At 26.4% G+C, this 27,537-nt stretch overlaps 2 long non-coding RNA genes across 3 annotated transcripts; both read left to right on the top strand.

Moving 5' to 3' along the window:
* Positions 1-6,376: 6,376 nt before the first annotated feature.
* Positions 6,377-7,980, top strand: LOC136086517 (uncharacterized). 2 transcript variants are annotated; one of them, XR_010641387.1, is made up of 4 exons: positions 6,377-6,650; positions 7,293-7,387; positions 7,506-7,671; positions 7,792-7,977. It is a non-coding gene; the product is annotated as an uncharacterized LOC136086517 (long non-coding RNA). The 2 variants fall into 2 exon arrangements; XR_010641386.1 differs by having other exon boundaries at positions 7,506-7,980.
* Positions 7,981-15,099: 7,119 nt separating this feature from the next.
* On the top strand, positions 15,100-16,357 carry LOC136086515 (uncharacterized). The gene is made up of 2 exons (XR_010641385.1): positions 15,100-16,024; positions 16,169-16,357. It is a non-coding gene; the product is annotated as an uncharacterized LOC136086515 (long non-coding RNA).
* The last annotated feature ends 11,180 nt before the right edge of the window (positions 16,358-27,537 follow it).

The raw sequence follows: 27,537 nt of genomic DNA, 5'->3' as shown, positions 1-27,537 counted from the left end.
TCAGATGTGCTGTTACTGACTGATGTATTTAAAAATTTCAGAGATGTTTGTACTAATGGTTATAAATTAGATCCCGCTTGGTATCATACATCAACAGGATTTTCTTGGGATGCAGCATTAAAGAAAACAAAAATAGATTTAGAATGTCGAGTGACTATAATATGATGTTGATGAAAGGAAAAAGAGTTGGATTTAGTATGATATCTAATAGATCAGGAACTTCTAAAAATAAGTACATGGGTGATAAGTATGATGAAAGCAAACAATCAACATACATACAGTATCTAGATGCAAACAGTTTATATGGGTGGGCAATTAGTAAACCACTTCTAATGCATGGTTTTAAATGGATGGATGAAAATGAATTAACAAACTGGAAATCTACATAATAATTATAATGATTATCCACTTGCACCTGAAAGAGTAGCAGTTAATAATGTTAAAAAATTAATACCTAACTTAAATAATAAAAAAAAAATTATATTAGTCATTACGAAAATCTTAAATTGTATGAAAGATTAGGATTAAAGATTAAAAAAAATTCTAAGAGGTATAAAGTTTGTAGAAAGAGCATGGTTAAGTATATACATTGAACGAAATACAAATCTAAGAACTAATGATTTTAAAAAAGACTTTTTAAACTAATCAATAATTCAGTATTTGAAAAAACAATGAAAAATATTGAAAACGGAGTTGATATTAAGCTAGTAACAAACAGAGATGAAGCTTTTAAATGAGCATCTAAACCCAACTATGAAAGTAGAACAATATTTGATAAAAACTTAATGGCAATACATATGAAAAGATCAAAATTAAAGTATAACAAATCAATTTACTTGGGTATGTGTATAATAGATTTAAGCAAAACACTGATGTATGAATTTCACTATGATTACATAGAATAAATATTTTGATAGAGCAAAACTATTTTTCACAGATACAGACTCTTTAGCATTTGAAAAAAAAAACAGAAGACTTTTATACAGATATTTCTAATGATGTTGAAAGTATATTAGATAACAAAAAATGTAAGGGAGTAAAGAAAAATGTTGTCAAACAATATATAACACATGAAGATTATAAAGATTGTTTATTAAGCAAAGAAAATCAGATGAGGATAATGAATGTAATAAGATCCCATTTACATAAAATTTACTCAGGAGGGGTCAATAAAATAGCATTAAGCGCAGAAGACAATAAAAAAGTTATTTCAGAAGATGACATACACATATTAGCACTACAAACTAAATGAACAAAAGAAACAGACAACAGGCATCTATAATATGAATACTGTAATTTAATAGTAATATCTTTTCACTTTCGTTTATAAAGTAGTTTCTAGGCTTTTCTAAAAAAGTTTCTTAACTCCATGCCGTCTTTTAAGCAAAGTCTGCAAGCCGATTAGAGCTGATAAACTTTTTGTTTCAGGAAGAATTGGTGTTGTTCATTGTTTAAAAACTAAAACTTGTTTGTTATTGTTGGTTTTTATTTTTCTAATAATTTTTATAGCCTGTTTTCTTTTTTTAGAAAAAGCTAGAACTAAAATGACTGATAAAATAGTTTTTTTACTACAATGTTTCTTTTTTAGTAAAGTGTTTTAATTTTGTCTTTAGAACATTTTAAGCAAGTATTGTTTTATTTTTTAGAGCAGTTAGAAGGAGCTGAAGGCTTTTTTACTAAGTTCAAGTGTGTTTATAGTTTATATTAGTAAGTTTATTTATAGTTTATACGAGTTCAATTTTATTTATAGTTTATATTAGTAAGTTTATTTAAAAATTAAGATTTTTGTTTGTAGGAGAATTAATGAGACTAAAAAATTTTTTTAAATAGGCAAGCTGACAGCGACTTAAGTAAATTTTATCATTTAGATTATATTTGAGTACAAATTCTACATATGTAGAACAAATTACCCATAAATGCATTTGCAATTTATTTGTATGTAATTTTATCTCAGTTTTTATTTTTTAATAGACAGATTAAACTCAGCGAGGACTTAGATTTTGTAGATTTAAGAGCTTGTTTTTAATATTCTTTAATCTAGATTAAGTCATTGAATATGTTTTAAATACGGGATTTTAAAAAATTTTGTCATTTAGGTGAGGTATCATCAGCTGGTACAAATAGTATACTATTGATTCTTTTTTTATAATACTTTTGTTTTATAAAAAAAGGATCAACAAATATTGTTTATTTAAACAAAATTATCAGGATTAGATAAGATAGCTTTCTTATTTAATATTTTTTTATTTAGTTATAACTTCGTTGTATCAACCACTTCAGGTAACTTAGTACATTTATTTTGATTTGATATTTGAATTAAATTCTTTACTTATATTTACAAGTAATAAATATTGTTTATTTCACAATTATCTTTAGGATTATATAAAAAAGCTTTTTTTTGATAGTTTATTTTAGTTGCTTTGTTTGGAGCAACTTTAAGTATTGGTAACTCATTAATTCATTGTTTATTATAGATAAATATAGATAAAAAAAGTTGGAAATTTTGTAGATTTGAAAGCGGTAAGCTTTTTTCTAATGCTTTTTACCTTTTTTGGATTAAATCCACCATCACTATTTTTGTTCTATTTTTATATAAAGTACATTAATCATTTTTGTCATTTTGCAGTTTGTTACTTTTCTGTTTTTTATTTAATAAAAAAACAAGCAATAAATATCCTTTTTATTTCTCTTTGTCAACTTTATTATCCGGTAACTGAATAATTTTCTTTTGGTAGTTTTTCACTTGGGCAAGACATTTTCAAACTTTATAATAGCGTGTTAATTTTTTTAAATAGCAATAAAATATTAAAAAAGTTATTATTTAGATTTTCTTTTTCACTTTAGTTAGTGATGATAAATTTTTAGTTTCAAGAGGAATTAATGTTGTTCTTTGTTTAATTTTACTATAAAATTATAAAAGTTTATTTGTTGTTGGTTGTTTGTATTTTTCTAATTTTTTTAACCTGTTTCCGTTTCTTTAAATAAAATGACTGTTATTTGTGGAGATGCAAGTGTATTCACATAAATTTTCGCTTATTTTAGTATATTTTATATTTCTCTGTATCTATATGCATATTTTCTTTTAGATAAAAAAAATAAGGCATTGAAAATAGAAAAAAAGCAGTAGAAAGTAAAAAAAAAAAGTTGTCAAAAGAATGTTGTTTTGTGCTTCTTTTAAAGGTATCTGAATATATATTTAGATTTTTAAGTTTGCTCTTAAATGGTTTCATGTTTTTTTTTACTTTAAATAAAAACATACTAACTGACATTGCCAAAAAAGAATATGAATATTAATCCTAATTTAAATAGTTATAGGTTTTTATTTTAAAAAATGTTATTTTGAATAATAATTGTTATAGATTATTTTAATTTTTCTTTATTAATTTTTGACATCAATTGTAAACCAGTGGTTAAGCTAATAAGTTAATTTGTAGAGGTTTATATATCATATATATTCTAAAGTAATTGCATTTGGTTTTTTTTTTTTTAATACATTGATCAACTGAAGGCATTTTGATTTTTTTTTTTTTTAACTAGTTATATAAAATTGTTTTATAGCTAAGAAACCAAGTTAGATTTTTGTTTTTGTTGCAAAAGAACATCTTTGTTATTAAGATTGTGGGGTTTAGTTGATTTTTACTTGAACATTATTTATCTTTTTAAAGATATGTTTTCTAATTTAGACTAATAATGTTTTGATATTTTTATTTAACTTCTTTACTCTATTTTTTTTGGGTGGTTGCTATTAGGCTTAAATAAGTTATTAGAAGAAATACTATCAACTTAAAAAATATTGATAATTTAGCGAAATGATTTGAAAATTAATTGTCATCAAAATATAAGAAATGCCGTTTGGTAAGAAGAATTTAATTTATACCTAAATTAGAACATCATGGTTAGTTGACGAATTGAAAGTCGTTATCACATAAATGAAAGAGATAGCCGAGACGAGATTAATCATTCTCACCATGTACAAAATGCTGCTAGATAATCAGAATATATTATACAGCAAGAAGTGATACTATTCTAGATTATAATTATATATAACTATCTGTCAACATTGCTGTGCTAAAAAATTACTTGATGAATCACATTTTTTATGTTGCGATTATAGATTGGTAGTTTTGGTTCCATTTTCGCTATTTCTGCAAAATTTACAGGAAGTTATATCATAATTATAATATCAATTTTTAAAAATATATTAGAATTTAATATGCCTATCTTTATTTCGCTTTATTTACTGATAATGTGGTTTAACCTGTGAATCATAGGCCGCTATGTTTTAAAATATTTGGTCAAGTTTTTCATTGTGTAGATAATCTTAGGCCAGATCAAGATATTCCTCCATCATTATTAACTGTATATCTCTAACCCACTTGCAGGAGTAAATTTTAGAAAGCAATAACACCGCAATCTACTTTACTTACATAATTTAATTTGCAAACTATAGTTAGTAAAGTTGCTATTATATTCATTGGAGATGGTGCTGCACCTGCTCTCAGGGAAATTATTTACCCAAAAGGTCATTTAGAAGTTTTATTGAAAATGTCAGCTAACTTAGATCCTACGGTTTATTCACCTTTTTTCCCAAGAGATGGCATAATTGGTACTCAATCCCGAACATGCAACATTGGTTAGAAATTATGTATCTCAGTTTTACAATAAGTTTTAAGTTGAAATATAGTCTTTGATTAGAAAAGATCACAGTTTAAACGATTCTTTTACGTTTATTTGTTATTCAGTTGTAACAATAGTAATATTATTGGTAATATGTTTAATGATTATTGTTCAATTGAAATGGATAATATTAGGCTCGAAGTTATTAGTGTAAATGCTACTAGGCAACTTAAAAATAGTTTTTGTCGAATAAAAGAGATAGATCTAGGTAGGATAAAATTAATTGCTGTTGAAATGTAGGAAATGCTGCTCAGCGAGCAGATAACTTACTTGCAAGAATTCAGTGCCAAGCACTGTTAATGTCTGTAAGTTCGAGTTTACTTTAGACAATTTAGAACAAAGCCAAGTATGAATTTTTCTATTTATAGTAATATTATTTATATATTTATAGTAATTTTTGAGTGATTTATTGCATACATATTTAGAGTAAAATTTAAAGTTAAAAACGGTTTAAAACAACAATTTATAAATAAACAACTATTAACAAAATGATTTTTTTAAAACTTCAAACATAATTACCCAGACGGCACAACTCGTTTAAAAGTTACGCGTGGTTTCTGTTGCGTGTTTAAAACTCCCGAAAACACTAAGAATAACACGTGTCAAGAATAAGGTTTTAATTCCGTGAAATTAACTATTATATTTTACCAAAAAACCAGTTTGGATATCAAGTTTTTAGTGATGGTTTTTCAGTTACAAAAATGGAGTATTAAATTATCATAAGTTTTCGCAACGAATGTGAAACCATTACTTTAAGCACGGGATTTTTCAAATTTATTGCATTTTTATTATTCGGATGGTTTTAGAGTGTGTAACAAGAACATTCAGGAAAACATTTGTCGAGAAAATTTATATGTTAAATAAATTCAGTTTTTGTTAAGTATTAGCATGTATATATATATATATATATATATATATATTTATATATATATATATATATATATATATATATATATGTATATATATATATATATATATATATATATATATATATATATATATATATATATATATGTATATATATATATATATATATATATATATATATTTAAATATACATATACATATAAATATATATATATATATGCACACACGCATATTATATATATATATATATATATACATATATATATATATATATATATATATATATATATATATATATATATATATATATATATATATATAAACACATAGATACACACGTGTATCTATATACATACACACTTGTGTATCTATATATTTTATACAGTGTATATTTTATATATGTATGTATAATACATATATAAAATATGTATGTGTTTATTTATGTATTCATATGTATATATGTGTGTATGTATAAGTCTATATATTATGTATGTATGTTACATACATACATAATATATAGACTATATATATATATATATATATATAAATAAATGTATATGTTATGTATACGTAATATATACACATATACACACATTAGTGTGTTTATTTCGGCGTATGTATATTTGTGTGTATTTGTATCTATATGTGTGTTTTTTTCTGCGATGAATATATATATATATATATATATATATATATATGTATGTATATATATATATATATATATATATATATATATATATATATATACATAAAATACATTTTTTGTGTTAACAGTATTATTGTTATTACTATTACTATTGTTATTATTGTTATATGTTTGAAAAATACTAGTGTTGTTCTTATATAAATGTGTGTGTACTAAATGCTATAGGATATCCTAATAATAATAATTATTTAACAAAAATGAAAAGAACAAGTTCAGCATAGTAGAAAGAATATATGAAAAAATATCGATCAGCCTTAGCTAGAAATTTATTTCCTGAATGTTTAAATTTGTCTTCGAGCTGCGAGGCTGCACCAATATACTACCTATGCTTCATCGAATAAACTTTCTCTACCAATATTGACAGCAAAATCTAGTAATACTTTGTTGCAAAATACTGTCCGTAAGTAACTTTACTTATCTGTAAATCAATTGTTTATATTTGAAAATTATTATGTAAATGTTAAATTAATTTTTAATTGTTTTAGAAGATACAAAAATGAGTCAGCAGTATAAAAAATATGGCATGAGCCGAAGCCAGCAAGAAAATTTCTTGCATAGTCTATATGATTGCAGAAATGATATTTTTTTTGCTGATAAAGGGTCTATTATCAAGCAGACTATGGCTAGTGATATGCATTAGCACATATTGAACTTTTTTTGTTTTGTTTGTGTGTATGTATATATATATATATATATATATATATATATATATATATATATATATATATATATATATATAACATTTTTAAACCAGAATATGTGGGTTTTAATAAGCAACAAAACATAAATTGAAAAGATTCTACTATAAGTCTTCTACTTACTTATAGTTTACTAAAATAATCTTACTAATTCTACTAAAAGTCAACTACTAAGTTTTTCACATGTTCAACAAAAAAGAGAATGAGAAAAAATATTAATGGTGGTACAACTGTTAATGAAAATACTTGTATTGAAACTCTAGTTATTTATCTTTAACTTCAAAAAATTTAAAATGACACTAATATTTCTGGTAAATTTTGTTTTTGCAAATTTTATCTTTTAGGAGTTTTACTGTTATCACATAATCTAGATGAAGACAATATATTTATAGAAGACTTCAGAAACTTAATGAAGATAATAATATTAATGTTGATTAAGGTAGGTGACTATTAATGAACAGGGGGCATGTGTGAATTTGGTTTTTTTAAATATTATGTATAACTTATATTTATTACCTATATTTGAGTGTATATTAGTCTAATTTATCTTAAAACAGGATATTTGCACTTTAACAAGCAACAAAACCTAAATGAGATGGTTTCGAATCAACCTTTAAAGATTTCTATATTTATAAGCAAAAATCAATTAAAAGAGGATTTACATCCTGGTTCAAATGCTAATTAAAATACTTGTGAATACTCGGGCTTCTGGGTCTTTCCAAAGTAATAAATTATTTGCATTTAATTTAAAAGTTTATAATATTTAAAAAGTACAATAGTATATTTAATGAATTATGTTTCTTAATGGGTTTCATAAATTCTTTAAGGGCGTCTCTTATTTAGGTTGAAGTAGGTGGCTCTAAAAAACAATTTGAAAAGAAGAATGAAGGGTCGATTCCGTTTAAATGTACATACACAAACAAACGTGATTAATAAGGAAAAAAGCAATACTACTCTTCCATCAAATCATCACTCTGGTTTTTTCAAACAGCATTTTTTATAGTGCATTTACTTAGATACAATACAAAACAATAGACTAAGATAATCATTTATTTTGTTATTTATTATAAAACTTGTTTTTTTTTAAAATAGATTAAGGCGAATCATCAAAAACCATTAACAATACAGATCGACCAAAAAATAAGACAAACGAAACCTCTGCCATGGATGATGCCATGTTTTAGCGTAAAATGATTGTGTCACACCATTACATAAAAAGAAATTTGGGCTACTGCAATAGTTTTTAGATAAAGATTTAAATGAAATTAAATTTGAACAGGTTACCTCAATTGAGGAATTAGTAAAGTTCGAGACCCAACTTTTAAGAAAAATTAAAAAGAACATTCGATGCTACTGGAATTGTTTGTAAAAATGCGAAAGCGTATTGTTATACGATTTTAGATTTTATAATGACGGAAGAGGCGATCAATCGAAATTAAATATTATGTATGGTAACCATGTGCCGTCTTTTATTAGCTTATTTTTAATGATTTGGTTTTTTATTTCTTTGTTTATTTTTTCTTCGTAGTATTATTGTAAAATAATTTACCTTAAAAAAAAAAATTAAACAACAAAATTGTCGTAAATATAATGTAGTATATATAAAAAAAGGTTTACATGTATAAAGCTATAAACGTGTCTAACAAAACCTACGTATTTTTGGTTTATCATTTAACCGTGCTGAACAGCTGTTAGTTCAGGCATAAGTTTGGAAAACTTATGCCTAAACTAACTTAAGGCATTAAATAAAGTTTCCGTTTGGAAACTTTATTTAATGCCATAAGTCCGTTTTAAACTATAAAAAACACGAATTTAAAACCTCTTAAAACACGAGTTTAAAACCTCAAAAACACGTATTTAAAACATCAAAAAACTCGTGTTTGAAACCTTAGAAAACACGTGTAAAACTCCAGTTAAACTTCCCGTGAAATCCACGTGTTTTTGGTTTACGCCTGGATCGTAACAAACACGTGTTTATACGGGTTTTAATTCCGAGATTAAAACCAGATGTGCCGTCTGGGTATGTTCTTATTTTTTTTAGTTGCCTTTGTCATCACTTGATAAGTTTGCTTACTGTTGAAACATGGTTTTAATTTTGTAAACTTAATATGATGTTAAGTTTACTCTATTAATCATTAATCTAGAGTTAGAGAGAAGCCGGAACTTAATTAAGAAATGCAGGGAATTTATCTTTTAATCATAGTAGAAATAATTTTGTTTACTGGTAACATAATAAAGCCAGTTGTTATTATTTATTTCCTAGTATTACTGGTAGCATAATAAAGCCAGTTGCTTTCATTTATTTTGTGTTTTTTACTTTTTTTAAGATTCTGCTTTGAAAACACTTTCTTTCTCTCCTTGTCTCTCTTAGATGAGAGGGAGAATTAATAAAACTTATGTAATTACTGAACTCTTATATATTTCTCAATACCACAATTGATAATGACCATTGTCATTATTAATTGTGGTAAGAAATACGTATGAGCCTGCCGTGTTATGATATAATTGTTCAAATTAGTAACTATAGTTGTCCCTTGGTTGTTCAAATATTGTAACAAATAAAATCTTTTAAGTTTAGGTACTTTAGTTTAAAAAGTATTTATATATCTTATTAAGTTGTGGTGTTATTACATTGTATTGTCTATCCTTTTTATAATCTTTTCATTTATAATTATTATGGAAACACGAAATGTGTTTTTACAATTATTTTATGCCATGCGCTTTTATTACTGTGTTTAGTGTTGATAGAACTAAGCTGTTATAGCTATTTTTTGTTCTTAATATTTTTTGCAATATTATTAATAAAATGCAAATAATACTTTTTTAATTAAAAAATGTAATTTTTTTAATTCTTTTTTAGGTATTTGCAGGCTTTTCTTGACTTTCCATTAATGGCACATGCTGTGTTGTGACAGATTTTAAAAAGAACGTAACTGATGACATTGCTGATAGGAGTCAAACTTAAAATGTTATTTATAGATAAATTCGTATTTATTATTTTAGATAATATAAAAACTTATTAATGTGTTTTTATTGTTATAAATGATTTAATTACTAATAACCCGTATTACGGGTTGCTTACTGCTAGTATAAAATAGAATAAGCAGAAGCAACAGGCAACAAGCAGATGCAACAGAAAAAAAGTTTTATAGTTAAAATGAAAAAAATTATTAATCTTGAAAAAAAATTTTTATCAAGTAAACTACCAACAAATTTTCAATTGCTAAAAGCAGCAAAAAAACTGAAAATTACAAATTTTAAAGGTGGATTTGTAAGAGATTAGTTACCTATAAGTTATTAGTTTCCTATTAAATATGAAAAAATATAAAGATTGGCAATTAGTATTAGGCGGGTATTAGAGGCCATAATACTAGTAATTATATTTATTGTTTCACTTGTTACTTGCAGCGCTTGACGGAATTTAAATCCGCTTTTGCATTGAAATGTATATAAACACATACAGATATACAGTTTAAAAGTATACACAACTTGAAAAATGTCTGAGTAATATATAAAATATAATGTAGAAATGGTAGAGAGTGAACTGAAAAATGCTCATAACAGATCAGCATTGTCTTTTAGAAACTGTACTAAGTGGACCTTTTTTTGCCGATTTTGCACTGAAAAACTGCCTTATTCTAGATGTTTCACCATTACCAACAGGGTCCTCAGATCAAATGTTTCTGCCACGATCCACCATTAAATTTTCTTAGTAAAGAGAAACTGTGCTTGTTTAGGCCCATATGTGGTTTATCATCAAAAAGGAGTCAGTTATACTTTAAGCATCTATGCAATAGTCACATCATGGTATCAGCCAGTAGCTTTATGAAATGTAGTAGACAAGTTATTCAAACAAATGCACCAAGTTACCAAGAAAATACTGTTTTAACAATGATGTTATATGAGTAGCCATAAATTCGAGAAGTAAATGTATACAGGCGTATACAGAGCGCTATAGAAGAATTAATTACGAAAGCTAATCAAACAACCCTCTAAAAAATGAAGCGTTGATTTGATGTTGATCAACGTTGATTTTGCGTAGCGATCAACGGCGATCAACTATAAATAGATGTTGTAGCAGAGGCAATGTTATCAACAGCAAATCAACGTTTATTTACAAACACTGAGCGTTCGTTGATTTACTGTTGACACAAAACAAATTTATTGAGCTGTTTTCTAACAACAATTTGCTGAGCAAACAGCATGTTCTGCTGGGATTTTTTTGTTATTTTTGGTGGTAATAAAACGTTTGTTCAAATTTTAATTATATTACGGTACCGTAATTAAATAAAACCTTTATAGATGTATAGAATAAATGGATGGATAAAACCTATGAAATGAATATAAACTTTATTGAAAAACATATATTTTGTTAAGTAATTATATTTTCAGTTCTTGAATAATGATTATCCTAATGAAATTAGGGTAGTTCTTTAACTATTTGAGGATAATAGAATATCTTAATATAAAAATTTTAACAATTTAAAATGAAAAAGTCACAACTTGGCAGCAATTTGGCTTATTAATGCTTATTATAATAACATTGCTATTATCATAGCCAATTAGTAATATTTACGACTGCAAGTATTTGCCTAATAAATTCTGACTGCAAACTTAAATCATATAGTAGTACTATATTTACCAATTTATATTACTTATATATTATATACCATTAGTTTTTATTACTTTTAATTACTTTTTATTACTTTTAATTACTTTTTATTACTATTAATTTATATTACTTATATACTTATATACCAATTTAAATTGCATTTTGTACTATTAGTACAAAATGCAATTTAAATTGGTTTTTTCTGCATAAGAATAATAATTCCTTAATTTTTTTTTCTTTTGTGATGTAATAAAATAAAAATAATAATGCCTAAATGTGACAGAAGCCTATACATGAGAGAATTTATAAAAGAAAAACGAGATACTGAAAAAAGAATAAAATATCTTCTTGAAGAGTGCAATATTGTTGGTAGATGGAATTGCTTTCATCTAGATTTAGACATTCAAAAGATTTTTGAAGTTTCTGAAGATGTGCACAGCGGTATATTTATGATTTCAATCACTTTGCCTGAAAATAAATTTTGTTTAAGTAAAGTTGAATCTTATTATGGTGATGTTGACGACATTGCAGTTGAAAACAGTTTATACAGTAGTGTTGATACTCTAACTTTAACAAAAATTTTTTTATATGAGTGGTCATTAAAATACTGTATAAAATATGATGCTTTAAATGCACTTTTATTTCACTTAAATAAATTTACTCCATCTATACCAAAATGCAGGCAGACATTACAAAAATCTCTTCAAAAAGGTAATGTTTTATATGTCAGTGGAGGCGATTATATATATCTTAGAGTTGAAAGTGCAATTGATTATATATATCAACAGTTGGAAATAAGGAAAAGCTTGATCTAATTGTAAGTATTGATGGTGCACCTATGTACAATAGTAAAAAGACTTCCATTTGGCCTATACTATTTACTATAAACAGAAAAGGACCATATGCTGTTGAGTACTTTGAAGATTTTAATCTTGAAATGAAAAAATTTCAAAATAATGGGTATAAATAGCTGCATGTGACTATTAAACTTCGCACTGACATGGCTTTTAAAAATAGTTTGTATAAAGAAGAAGGTCACCAACTTGACAAGAGTCTTTCTCCGCTTGTTCAGTTAAATTTCCCAATGGTAACTGGATTCTCATTGGACTATATGCACCTTATATGTCTTGGGGTAATTAAAAAAACTTCTAATAAACTGGTGTAAAGGTCCCCGATGTATTTGAATAAGTCAATCTGTTAAAGACAGTATTTCAAATGAACTCATAAATTTACGAAGTTATACACCATCCAATTTTCAATGTAGACCACACTCTTTAAATGAACTTGAGAAGTGAAAAGCAACAGAGTTTTGATTCTTTCTGCTTTATGCTGGACCTGTTGTTTCAAAAAGGAAAAATAAATAAAACTAACTATGACTTTTTTTTATTTCTCTTTCAATTGCTATGCACACACTGCTTTCTGATAAAATGGTGAAAAATGAATTGTTGCATTTGCTAAATAGTTGCTTATATGGTTTAACTAGAGAAGTGCAAATTTTGTATGGGGAGATCTTGGTAACATACAATGTTCATAGCATGATTCATTTAGCTGATGATTGTGTTAACTTTGGGGAGAGTCTTGATCATCTATCAGCTTTTCCTTTTGAAAACTTTTTGGGTTGAATTAAAAAAATGGTGCGAAAAATCACATCAGACTGTTGCCCAAAAAGTGAATCAACTAGATGAGAGAAAAAAGTTGGATATTTTTCTCAGAGAAAGGAATGGTAAAGAAATTTCTGTCCAAGTGGTAAATAAAAAGATCACATCAAATCTACGAGACAGAGTTTATTTCATTCAAGACAAAGGGTTTATTTTAGTAGAAGAGGTTTTGGTAGATCTTGCAAAATGCAACACTCTAAATCGTTATTCAGTTCGAAAGTTTTTTCCTGATTGTTTTGAAACATCTTATTTAGACATTTGTTATGTAAATTCATTAGCCAACCTAAAAACATTTTTTCTGAAAAAAGAACTTTTGAAAAAAGGCTTGATGATACCTCTTCAAAAAGGTGGTTATGCTTTTTTTTTCTGCTTAGACATTGTGATATTGCTTATGATCACTGATTTCTTGAATTAAAACACAAATTTTGATTATACTTGCAGACCATCAATTTTTAAAGAATGTCTGTGCATGTGTCATTATGTAAAATTTGTTATAAATTTGTCAAATATATAGTTCATTGAATAATTTTAAAGTGAGTTTAATGCATTTTAATTTATAAATTTTTTGTGTGAAACAAATAGCTGGTATGTTTATAGAAATAATAAAATATTTACGCTAGTGTTTTACATTAATAAATATAAAAAGCGTTTTACAAAGTTCATTGTTTTTAATCTCTAATGTATTTTTAATTTTATTTTGTAACTTATATAAGATTGTTTAGAATTAAATTGCACCAGAATATTGAAATGTCATTTGCCATTGTTGAATTTTTAAATGGAAAAATTAAAGTAGTGGTAGTGATTACTAAAAGTTGGATGAAAAATGATGGGAAAACGCTTCTGGAATTTATTTAAAATATCCGCTGCGATTCGTAAAGCTGTCACAACCTTGCAGGCACCAACCTCTGATTGCAAGATATACCCAGCTAGGATTTTATACACTACAGGTTTCCATATTACTATAAAAAAATGTAAAAAAATTGAATTAGATACTGAACTGTATGTTTTGACCAGGGCACTGGAGAGAATAAACATGTGCTGGTGCAAATTTATTTTGGGCCCCCTTTACAATATGACTATTCTCTCATTTAATATCACTTATTTTAAATCCAATATTCCAACGGGCATTTGTTTAAATTATATGTTCTGAATGTCATTAGAATGTTTAAAGAAGATTCTTAACAATTTTTTTAATTGTTGACAAAAACATTTTTATTTTGGAGTCTTTATAAAAAAAAGTTTTTTTAACAATGTTTTTAGTTTTTTTTTTTTAAACTTTTAGTGTTTTTTAAAAACTAAAAAATTCATTAATTTTCATGGGTTTTTCATTAAAATTCATTAATTTTTATGCGGTGCACCAACTGCACCCCATTCTCTCATTTTATTAGATATTGATAAATGATTTTAGGTACATAGATTTGTGTGTAAATTTTTATGAAAAAGCTCAGTCACGCTTAGAGAAAACAGCAGATACTTTAAATATTGAAACTGACACCGAAGAGAAAAAAGGGACAAAGCAAAAGTAAATTTTACTAAAATTAGTTTTAAATATATAAATAATTTTCCAATAAAGAATTACACAAATCATGCACTTTTTTTGTTTAAAAAGTAAAGTTTATATTAAAGGAGAAAGACAGCAATGACATTCTCTGAAAGTGATGAAGATGTTGTGGTTGGTGATGAAGAACTATACAGAAGATATTATTTTGATAGCTCAAATAGCCAAAGAACATCTACCGTGATTCTAAATATAGCAGGTTAACTATTTTTGTAAAAGTAACATAATGGTTTGTTAAAATAAACATGCTTATTTTTTTACTGAATTATAAATGTTTTTAAATCAATATCAACTCCCCATTTACACAGTGAAATACCAAGCTTTTCAGTTGCTGAAAATAACATTGATTTCTCGAAAGAAACTAATCTATCTCAAGGGAAAATGATAATGTCTTCAAATATATTGGTAAAAAAAAAGTCCTAATGTTGCTTTTGTTCTAATTAAAATCTGTGTGCGTGTGCAGTAAAAAAATTAATAGAAATCAGAACTATATGTTATAGAATATACTTTTGTTGACAAATATTTTATAAATATATGTTTGTTGACAAGTTTAAATAAAAATCACTATATAATGTTTAAAAATTTTGTTTAATTTTTGTAGGTACAATTTATCTATACCTAGGTAGAAAATGGCTCTAAAAATTTAAGACATTTGTCTTGCCAGGGTAAATAAAATTTTTAAGAATGTACATTTCAATGTGTTAATCAAAGTTTTATTTATTTTTTCCGTTTAGGTAATTTTTCATGGTTAATTTTTTACAAAATATTTTACATAAATAATAATAATATTATTTATTTTACTACATTTTTTTTTAAGACTTTCAAAACGTTGCATTGAGTTTGATGGCAAAAATAGATTAAAAGGTACTACTGTTGCTTTTTATTTTAATATCAAGGATTGCATAAGACCCCCACAAATTTTCAAAATTTTGAATCAAATCAGAAAAGTGATTCAAGAGTCAATTTTAAAAATCCATGTATTGAAATTAAAATTAATATTTAATGAAAATTAATATAAATTTCATTCATATAGAATGAACATAATATGTATTCTGACCCTTAAGTAATTTTTATTTTTGTAATAATAGATGAGTTCTCTAAGTCGTTGTGGAGGTAATACTCCATATAAATTGGCTTTTGCTTTTGGAAAGTTGTTGATGAGCGAGGATGCTGGGGCCTGTTTTAATGTCTCTGGTGGTTCATTGAAGATAAATTTTAAAACATACACCCTGTATCATATGATAGTGGGTTAGAATGGTTTTATGCATTTTTTCAGATTTTTTTTTTTACAGGAAATATATTTTGTTTGCCCTAGTAAGTCATTTATGTAACTATTTGCTATAATTTCTGCAGTTTGATTTTTTTTTAATTTGATTTGAATTTTTGATTTAGATGCGATTACACGACAGCGTCATGATGCAAAAATTTGCGAATGTTGATCAGGCATTTCGAAATTTTTAAGACAATCAGGAACACGACTCAATCAAAAAGTTTTAAAAATGAACAATGCTGCAAACGCTAAATAAATTGTTTGAAAATGTAAATTTTGTGTTAAATTCAATAAAAAACTTTCTTACTTAACGCAGTGCCTACTTTATTTCATTATTCTTTTGATTTAGCTTTGAATTGCTCTATCAATAAATTTTTTGCTAAATCCTTTATTTACAGCCTGTTTTTTACAAAACAAATTAAGATATGAGCAATATGCATAAATTTTATATATAAATATTTTATATATGTACATTTATACATTCATAATATATATATATATATATATATATATATATATATATATATATATATATATATATATATATATCAATTATTAGATAATCACTTAACAAAAATTTTTTTCAATTAACACAGTGTTTCATCAATAAAAAGAATCATCAGAAATAATGAGTTTTTTTTATTGATGACAGCATTTCTGATGAGTCTTTTTATTGATGAAACACTGTGTTAATTGAAAAAAAAAATTTGTTTAGTGATTTCCTACTAATTTATAATTGCTCTGTTCTTCTAAGAACATTGAGCACTCTATTTTGTAGAATACATTTTAAAGTTGTTTAAATATATATATATATATATATATATATATATATATATATATATATATATAAATTTATAAACATACATAAATATATATGTTTATATGTTTATATGTTTATATATATAAAAAAAATATATATAAACTATTAACGAAATATATATATGTTTATATATAAATATATAAACATATATGTATTTCGTAAATATTTGATATATATTTTTTTGATATATGCATCAAAAAGCGATATCAAAATGCCGTCGACTATTATGAAAATCAGTGTTGAATCACCAGAAAAAATGTTTGTTGATTAAACGTTGAAAAACAACATTCGATCAACGTTTTTTGTAAACACCAAATCAACGTTGATAAGTGGCTAACATTTTGGAAAAAAAATCAATATGGAATCAATGTTGACGAGAAACATTGAATCAACATCAAATCAACGCCTCATTTTTTAGCGGGAAGTGTGTGGCAGTTCAAAGTTCTTACTCTCAATCCTATGCCATAGATTACGTCTTGATTAATTGGAGTAACTCAAAGCGGGCAGAACCACCACTAACAATAAAGCTCACTGATGAGCAATTGGAAAAATGAAAAGAGGGTTACATTCAACTTAGTGACCTTTTGGAAAAAATATTGTGCTACACGGAAGCTGTAGAACGTTGGGTAAAGATGGTTCAACTTTTTTTGCTTCGGTTTGAAAAATCAAGAAAGAAAATGCCAACATTTAACATCAAGAAATATTATAACACCATTTAGTACAGTTTTGGATCTACTTATTTTAATTTATGTTGTAAATGCAATTGTTTAATTCGAAACCTTCTTTAAAATAACATTTTAACAGGCTAGAAAGAAGCATTTAAAAGGAAAAGTACTACAAAACTATTACTTAAAATAAAAAACGTCTAATGTGGCAAATTCTGAAAACTTGCATAACTTGGGCAAAAATTGCTGCCAGGGGTTATTCTTATCCATCTTTGCTTATCTTAGTCTCATTTTTTTAATTTTCTCATAAGTAATAAAAAAATCAGGAAGAATTATAAGTTTGTATCAAAAAAATTATTTTTTTTTAACCCTAATATACACCGAGTTTTGCATCCATTTAAAACAAAATTACATCCGTTTAAAACAACCATGATTTTCATTTAGAACAACCATAAAGTTAATTTTAAACATCCGTGATAATCAATTAAAACAATTGTGGTTTCCAATTAAAACTATTAATGCATGCGCAATCTAACTATTCTATATTATTTGAAAAAAATAGGTTTTATTTATATTTTGTTTATCTAATATTATACAAATTTATTTTTGTTTACATTGTATTAATTTATTATAACTTATTGGAATTTATTTTATTCATAAATATGGATGTCATAAATATTTGGATAAATATTTAACAAATCGATGTCATAAATATTTGGATAAAAAAATGCATTTCATAAATAGTTAAAATGGATTGAAAACTTGGCATTTCTTCATACACGAAAAGTCTGCAGTTCGAATCCCTCCTTTGGACGTTTTATCTTCTTTTCCTTTTTAAATCTCGTTGCTCATATATTTGCTATGACAAAATCTACCTATTCCTTTTTTTTTTAAAAACACGCATCTCTTGACGTCAAGTTTCTCATATCATTTAAACCTCTCAGTATCTTTTCTAAGTTAGGTGTACACGCATATACTGGGTTTTCTATCCATTTAAAACGAATATGACATCCATTTAAAATTAAAATAAATTCCATTGAAATAAAATAAATTAATATAACATTGTCAAAAATAAATTTATATGTTATTAAACAAACAATTACATTAATATAGCATTTTTTTTTTTAGTAATGTGGAATGTTGGAATTGCACATGCGTTAAATGCTTTAATTGAAAATCACGATTGTTTTAGTTGATTATCATAGCTGTTTTAAGTGTGTGCGAAATCCGGTATATATATGTATATATATGTACATATATATACATATATATACCGTGTGTGTGTGTGTGTGTGTGTGTGTGTGTTTTGCTGATGATACAACAGCATGTGCAAAGACTGACTCTATTAATCAGTTACAGAAAATATGTTGCTGGGAATTAGAAAAATTTAATTTGTAATTGGTTTTTTGCGAATGGACTATCACTTCATCCTGAAAAAAAAAATAGAAATAACGTTATAAGGACTTAAGGATACCGAATGTGGAGAAATTTATAAAAATAAAATGTGTTGTCATTCTTGCTATTTTTTGGGATAACAAAATGAAATAGCATCACCATATAGTACAAATATCAAAATAAGATAAGTAAAAGCATCTAACTACTTATTTTCAATAAGTAGTTAGGTGCTTTTACTTTCAATAATCTATTGCCTAATAAACGGAAGTTGTTTTACACAATGCTTTAATTAGAAGCCATATAATGTATGGTGTTGAAATTTGAGAAAACAGTAAATCAAAATAAGTTATGCAACTCAAATGTTAACAAAAGAAAGCTCTACGGATTACTAGTCCCAAGAAGGTACACACAAGACCAGTTTAAAAAAATGGAATCTGTTATTGTTAGATTAAGAGTATCAAATGGTTATTAAAATTCAATTATGGAAAATATGTGTTGGATTAGTACCATCATCTTTAATTAATAATTTAAGCTCGGTTAAAAGTGATTGATCTTTAACAGTTAACAGAAAAATAGCTCTTAAAACTTTGAAGAGTTGCCTGTTAGTTAATCAGGCCATTAACAAAATCGCAACTGAAGGTAATCAGTAGAAAGATATGTATTTGCTTTTAAGCGCAAAAAAATTCAAGAACTAAAGAAAAAAAAAAACAATTGCGCTCTTAATATATCATTGGTTGTGCTGAGCGTCGATTGTAAAATTTTGTTTTATTTTTTTTAAGACAATATTTTTACTGTAAAAATTAAGGACTAAGAAAGACAACTTTTGTTATGTGTTATCCCCTTTAAGTTTTCAAGTTAAATAACCGTCCAAATTCAGATAGAGAACTTAGCAGATTGATCGCATAAACGGAACACGCCTCTCAACTTTGATGAGTGTGAATTAATTCACGTTCGGCGTGGTGACTCCAAAATCTATTAAAAATTATTCTATGATTGATTTGAGTGGAAACAGAAATCAACTGAATGTCACTAATCGCAAACGTGATCATAGAGTACTTTTATCAGATGGTCTTAAAGTAAGCTATCAAGTCGAATCAGCAGCAGCAAGAGCCAACAGTAAACTTAACAGACTTAAAAAGTATTTAGAAGCTGTTGACTTTTGTTGAAATTACTCTTCAAAACCAATATAGGAACTTAGTTAGAATTTTCTTTTCAGATATGGTCCCTATGCAGGAAAAAGACATTCTGTACTTGCTATTCTAAAGCAAGTACAGTATAAAGTCTCTAAAACAATTAGAGAAATAAGGCACATGCTAACTACCCAACATCGATCGCCAACGTTGTTTTTATATCATTTTGTCATCAATTATTAAAAAAAAAGTGGGCCCTACGTTGTATTTTGGGCGGGAAATGCGTGATATTTTACGTTGATTCAATATTGCAGCTTACGTTGGCACATCATCGTATTTTACGTGGTTCAAACGTTTTGTTTTAAGTTTATTCAACGTTATATTATTTTACGTTGGCACTACATTAAATTCAACTTTTCTCGGGTTTAACACTTTCCTGACGCGTGACCTGCACCACAGTCCATAAAATCTGTTTCTAAATGGCGTGTCAACTGCCTAGCGGTCCATCAATAATTTTAAATTTTCCTGAACATCCATAATGGTTTGAGAAAACTTTAAATATATATCTTAAATAAGAATTATTTCTAAATTTGATACTTCAAACCGATTGTCATTTGAGTTTATAGATCGATCAAAAATTAATTTTGAAAAATGACTAAAAAGCGAAGAAGCTATACAAATTTGAATGAGATCCTTGATATTTTGTTTGATGATAGTGATGTAGATAACGATATAGATATTGATCTTGATAACTCTAGTGATTCTGAAAGTATTTTAGATTATGAAAATGAAGAACTACTTGTTGAAGATTTACCAGTTCAAAATTTAGTTTTACCTTCACCATCCGCCGCAATTACTCCTAAAAATCAAAATTTCTGCAATGATATTTCTTTATCTGGAAGAGAGCAAAGAATGATTTGATTATAAAATATGAAACTTAAAAAAAAAAATTCATGAGGAATCATCTAGTGATATAAGTATAGAATCTGATAGTGAAAAAGAATGTTATGAAACTTAACAACTTACTAATAATGTGTCACAGCCCGAGAAGCGTGTGAGAACCAGAGGTGGAAGTAGAAATGTAAGTGGTTAACATTCTTTTGATCATGTTGCTATTGTAGATAGAGGTGCTTGTTATAAAATACAACCTAAACGAGGCCAATTTAGGGATAGGTTTCCTCATGTTTATGGTGGTCAATCACATCATTAGTTCATTGATCGTAATGTTTATACTTTTCCGTTCTTTTCCACTGAAGGTCTTAATGTTAGAATAGATGGAGACAGTGCTCTTGAAATTTTTTTAAGTTTACGTAGCCAATTCTATTTTAGAACATATAATTTCTGAAAGTAACCAATACTGCAAAGATTTTTTGAGCAAACACCCTGAAATGGCCAATAATTCTTACCTTAAGAATTGGAAAGCTGTTACAGTAGTTAAAATGATAACCTATTTTGGACTAACTATATTAATGGGTATTGTACATAAATCAAATTCGAACATGTATTGCTTCACCAATGATCTTTATTGGACACCAATCTTTTTGAAACCATGTCTCAAGACTGTTTTAAAGCTATCCTCAAATTTCTTCATTTCAATAACAAAATGATCCCAGTCATAAAAACTTTTCAATAACGCTCTCTGATCATATTGGGGAATGGTCTGACCTTATGCAATTGATCTCTATTAGGATCATTATTCTTAATGATCCTAATAGAGATCGATTGCATAATGTCAGACCATTCCTCAATATGATCAGAGAGCGTTATCGAAAAGTTTATATTCCGGAATAACACTTGAGTGTCGATGAATCCCTTACTCTTTTAAAAATCAGATTGCATTTTTGTCAATATATAAAAACAAAAAGAACACAATTTGGAATAAAGGTATATGAGTTGACAACAGCTGATGGTATAACACTTGATTTCCTGGGTTACTGTGGTACTTGGATGTATAATGATGATAAAAATTCTACAATGCCTTCAAGCCAACGTATAGCAATAAAGCTAATGGGACCATTTCTAAATAAAGGTCATATAGTTTTTACTGATAATTACCATACAAGCCCTTCTCTTGCCAGCTTCCTCTGGTACAAAAAGGCTCATATTTGTGGAACTATTCACGCAAACAAAAAACTCAACAGAAAAGAGATCCTAAATGATCAACTTGCAAAAACGACTGCTGTTTTTTAAAAAACTCACAGCGAAGACAATAAAATGTTAGCCTGCAAATATCGTGCAACTAAAGACAAATCAGGTAACGAACTAATAGTTGTTTACATGGTGTCAGCATATCACAATCAATTGAGGAAACAGGAAAATGTAAAAAAGATGGTAACATTATACTCAAACCATCAATGGTCAACTCAGACAATACACATATGGGCGGTGTTCACCGGGTAGACCAACAATTATATGGAATTCAGGCTCTTCAAAAATCCTATAAATGGTACAAAAAATTAGCTTTTCGTCTAATTCTTCAATGTGCTTTAAACTCAAAAAAGATTTATACAAATAGTACTGGCAGGCACATTTCATACTGGGATTTTTTGCTGAGTAACATAAAGTTGATATATTCACTAACCCTTGAGATCCCTCACAACCCTTGTCTTGTTGTTGGAGAAGATTTTGATGGACTTACTGCCAGACGTTTTCCTTCAATGTTTCTACCAAGCAAGGGATGCAATATTGATAGGCACCTTAAAAGATGTCATGTTTGTTAAGCAAAGTGCAAACTGACCGCCAAAGGGCATCCCTTGAAAACTGTTTTTGTTTGTAATTTTTGTCCATCACAACCCGGGTTGCATCCTGACGAGTGTTTTCAAATTTATCATACTGTTTTGGACTATTCCTAAAAAGATATTATATATATTTCCTACTACATAAAATATTTTCTCAAGCCAAATATGTATATATTCTATTTTAATAAAATTTCCAATTTGTTGATATCTTTACAAAAAGTTAATTATTTTTCGAATAAATTATCAAACTTGTTTAATTCTTTTTCTTTGATCAACACTATAAATGCTTATGTTATTTAATATTAAGAACTAGATGTTTATATATTTATCTGTTCATAATTTAAGACTAAATAAAGAAAATATATACCTTTGTTTATTCAATATGTTGTATTTTCAATCACATGACTATTTTATTTTATTTTTATTTATATATATATATATATGTATATATATATTAATATTTATATATATTAATATTTCCAGTAAGAGTGCTCAATACAGCGTGTTATATAATTAGTAGAGCAAATTATGTAGTGAAAACTAAATAATTATTAATATTAACAACCTTGTTGTTACATCTGATGATCGCTATTGCGTGAAACTTTAAGTTATGTGATTGAATTATATATTATTAATTATTTAGTTTTCACTATATATATATATATATATATATATATATATATATATATATATATATATATATATATATATATATATATATATATATATATATATATATATATATATATATATATATACATATATATATATATATAAATATATATATATACATATTTATATATATATATATATACATATATACATATATATATATATATATATATATATATATATATATATATATATATATATATATATATTTATATATACATATATATGAATCAACATTTGTTAAAATATTTAGTATTTTAGTTGTTTTCGTCAACAAGCTAACTGCCTTAATGATCCCCATCTCGTAATGTTACAAGTAGATAAACGTAAAAATAAAAAAATAAAAATAGTATAAAATATACTACAATTTACATACGTTCTAGGAACTCGTAATAATCAGACATATTTCCAGTAAGAAAATACGATAAAGAATTTAAATTAAAAAAATTCTCTTAAAAATACAATAAAGAATTTAACTAAAAACAATGATAAAGAATTTAAATAAAAACTGGAAAAAGAATTTAATAAAAACAAAGCAAAGATTGTAATGATAGAAAAAGACGTTAGTGATATGAAGGAAAGCATCAACTTTCAGGAAGAAACCTTTTTAAATGCATTATCACATTCAAACAGTTTGATGGCCAATGAAATAAGCAACTTAAAAAAAAAAAAACTATTGATTTGGAAAATCGTTCACGCCGTAAGAACTTAAGGAATGTTTGATTACCTGAGCTGACTAACGAAACTTGGAAGGATTGTGCAAATTAACTTAGAGATATATTTAGAAACAAGCTGGGAATCTCGGATAACATAACTATTAAAAGAGCTCGTCGTGTTGGGAAAATAAAAAAAGATAAATCTCAAAGAACAATAATTGTTAAACTGTTAGACTTTCAAAATAAAAATAGAGTTTTAACTCTAGCGAAAAAATTCAAGGGTACAGGGATATTCGTCAACGAAGATTACGCAAATGAAACACTAGAAATAAGAAACAAGCTATGGGAAGAAGTTAAAAGATTTTGCAAAGAAGGTAAATACGCTATTAATAAATATGGCAAAATATTCGTTAAAGAGTTTCTTAAATAAGGAAATCAGCGAGCTATAAAGCCGCAATTTTTGTAATTAAAAAATTATTAAACTGACATAATGGCTTTCGATTCAATTGACTTCGAAACCCATTACTCCGATAATTTGAAAACCACAAATAATATTTACCTCAAAAATTTTATCATGCGGATAAAAAAATATTTAACGAAAAATGTTGTAATACAGAATATTTGATATTAATAGTTTTAAAACCCAATTTAAATCATCTAATGAAGATTTTTCGGTCATACACATAAACATAAGAAGTATTAACACAAATATTGACAAATCAAAAAGTTTCCTTTTAGAATGTAGTTATTTATTCAACATATATTTGTCTTACTGAAACATGGTGTACTTACTAATTTTCACAAACAAATTCAAATTTTCATATTTCTAATTAAAAATTTCTTTTGAAAGAAATTTAATTTCTTTTGAAAGAAAAATACTTAAGAGAGGAATTATAGTGTATATTCGGATGATTTAGAAAAAAAGATTAGAAATGACCTTTCATTTTCTGATGCAGACTGTGAGGCTCTTACAGTTGAAACAATTACTCACAAAAACCAAAAGATTCTAGTAACTACTTGCTACAGACCACCAGACAGCAATTTTATTAAATTCTAACTATTTGAATCAAATTTTTATTAAAACCAACAGTGAAAAAATAAATTATTTTGTATGGGAGACTTGAACATTGACTGTTTAAAATACAAAGAATGCGCCGATACTAAAACCTTCTTTGATAAACTATTTCATCACGGTATACTCCCATTAATAAATAAACCCACACGAGTCACTTCAACTTCAATTACTGCCATAGATAATATACTAACAAACTCATTTCTAGATGAATCTAATAAACAGGAATTTTTTCAATAGACATATCAGATTACTTCCCAATTTTTTTTTACTTGCACAATACTTAATCTCATTAAACAATGCAAAAATTAAGATATATAAAAGACAAATTAACAAGTTTTCTCTTTGCAAATTTAAAGAATCTCTATCGAAAACAAATTGGACTACTGTTTATGTTCAATGCAACCAAGGGCTTACAAATACTGCCTATAACACATTTATAAATATTTTTTTTGATCAATACAATAAGCACTTTCCGCTTACAGACAAAGAAATAAAAATTAAATATTTAAAATGTCCATGGATTACAAAAGGAATAAAAAAATCTTCTGAGAAAAAACAAAGTTATACAACAAGTATTTAAAAAATAGGAATCAAAAAAATCTCATGATCTATAAATAATACAAAAATCTTTTTGAAAAAAATTAAAAAAAAATCAAAAAAGTTGTATTTCTCTAATCAATTACAAAACCATAGTGATAGTATTAAAAAAACATGGGACATTTTGAACGAAATTATTGGTAAAAGTAAATTAAAATCAGAAACTTTACCCTTCAGAATCAAAGTAAATGGAATTTATTAATTTTTTTGTAAATGTTGGCCCAAACCTAGCATCACAAAAAAACAATTCAAACAAATCATTTACTAAGTATTTTACTGACCATACTAGCTTACATCCTGAAAATGATCTAAAGTTAGAGGAGTTCAAAGAAGCAAAAAAATCACTAAAAAAAAAACAAAGCTCCAGGCATTGATGATATTTCCAGCAATATAGTGATAGATATCTTACCCTTTATAAAAGATCCTCTTTTTAATATTTTTAACTCATCAAATCGAACTGGAGTTGTTCCTGAAAAATTTAAGATAGCGAAAATTTTACCAATATTTATAACTGGAGACACGGCATCACTAACCAATTACATCTCAATTCTTCCAGTATTCTTCAAGCTTCTTGAACAAATAATTTACAATAGACTGTAGAAATATCTAACAGAAAACAAAATTTTAAAGGAATATCAGTACGGTTTTCTTACGAATCATTCAACGGAACATGCAATCGTAGACCTCATGAACAACATTAGCTCATCTTTTGATTAAAGATAGTTTGTATTGGCAGTCTTTATTGACCTTACAAAAACTTTCGATACGGTCAAGCATAAAATACTGATAGTAAAAAAGAAAAATTATGGTATAAAAAACAAAACTATTAAATGGTTCACCAGTTATTTAAATAGTAGACAACAATGTGTTATAATTAACGATATTTCTAATTCAAAGCTATTAAAAATAAAATGTGGGGTTCCACAGGGATCAATTCTTGCCCCATTGTTGTTTCTTATATAGATTAAAGACCTTCCTAAAGCTACAAATCTTGATTGCATTATGTTCGCAGATGATACAAATCTATTTTATTCATCTTCTTCTATCGATGACCTTTTTGACAAAGTCAACCTTGAGCTTCAACAACTGAAACATGGTTCAGTGCTAACAAGCTATCAATAAACGTAAAAAAAAACTAAATATATTTTATTTCATTCAAAGCAACAAAAAAATGACATTTCAACAAAAAAATGGCATATTGAAAGAACCCAAACAGTTAAATTTCTTGGAGTGGTTATAGACAAAAATGTTTCATTGACAGCCCAAATAAAGGCCATCAACACTAAAATATCTAAAAATCTTGGTTTACTTTTCAAAGCTAGACCATTTTTATCACAAAAAAATTTAAAAGTTCTTTACTTTTTATTTATACATAGCCATCTTTCATACGCTAACATTGCTTGAGAAAGCACAAACAAAACGAAATTAATGTCTCTTTATCGACGGCAGAAACATGCTTCTAGAAATATATATCATAAAAACAAACATACACAAGCTAAACGTCTATTAAAAGAAATGAAAGCACTTAACATCTATCAAATCAATATCAATGCTAATATGCTATTTATGCTAAAATATAAATTGGGATTAGTACCTTTACGTTTCATAAAAAACTTCTTTAAATCAATTACTAATAAGTTTAACACTAAAACAACTGGTAAATTTATCGTACCCTAAAAAAAACCAAAAAACTCTCAATTCTCTATCTCTTATCGTGGCCCTTATTTATATAACAAATTAATT

Source organism: Hydra vulgaris, chromosome 10 (genome assembly GCF_038396675.1).
Source record: "Hydra vulgaris chromosome 10, alternate assembly HydraT2T_AEP".
NCBI classification, from domain to species: domain Eukaryota; kingdom Metazoa; phylum Cnidaria; class Hydrozoa; order Anthoathecata; family Hydridae; genus Hydra; species Hydra vulgaris.
The sequence above is the reverse complement of the archived record's forward strand: the minus strand, read 5'-3'. Positions and strand labels throughout refer to the sequence as shown.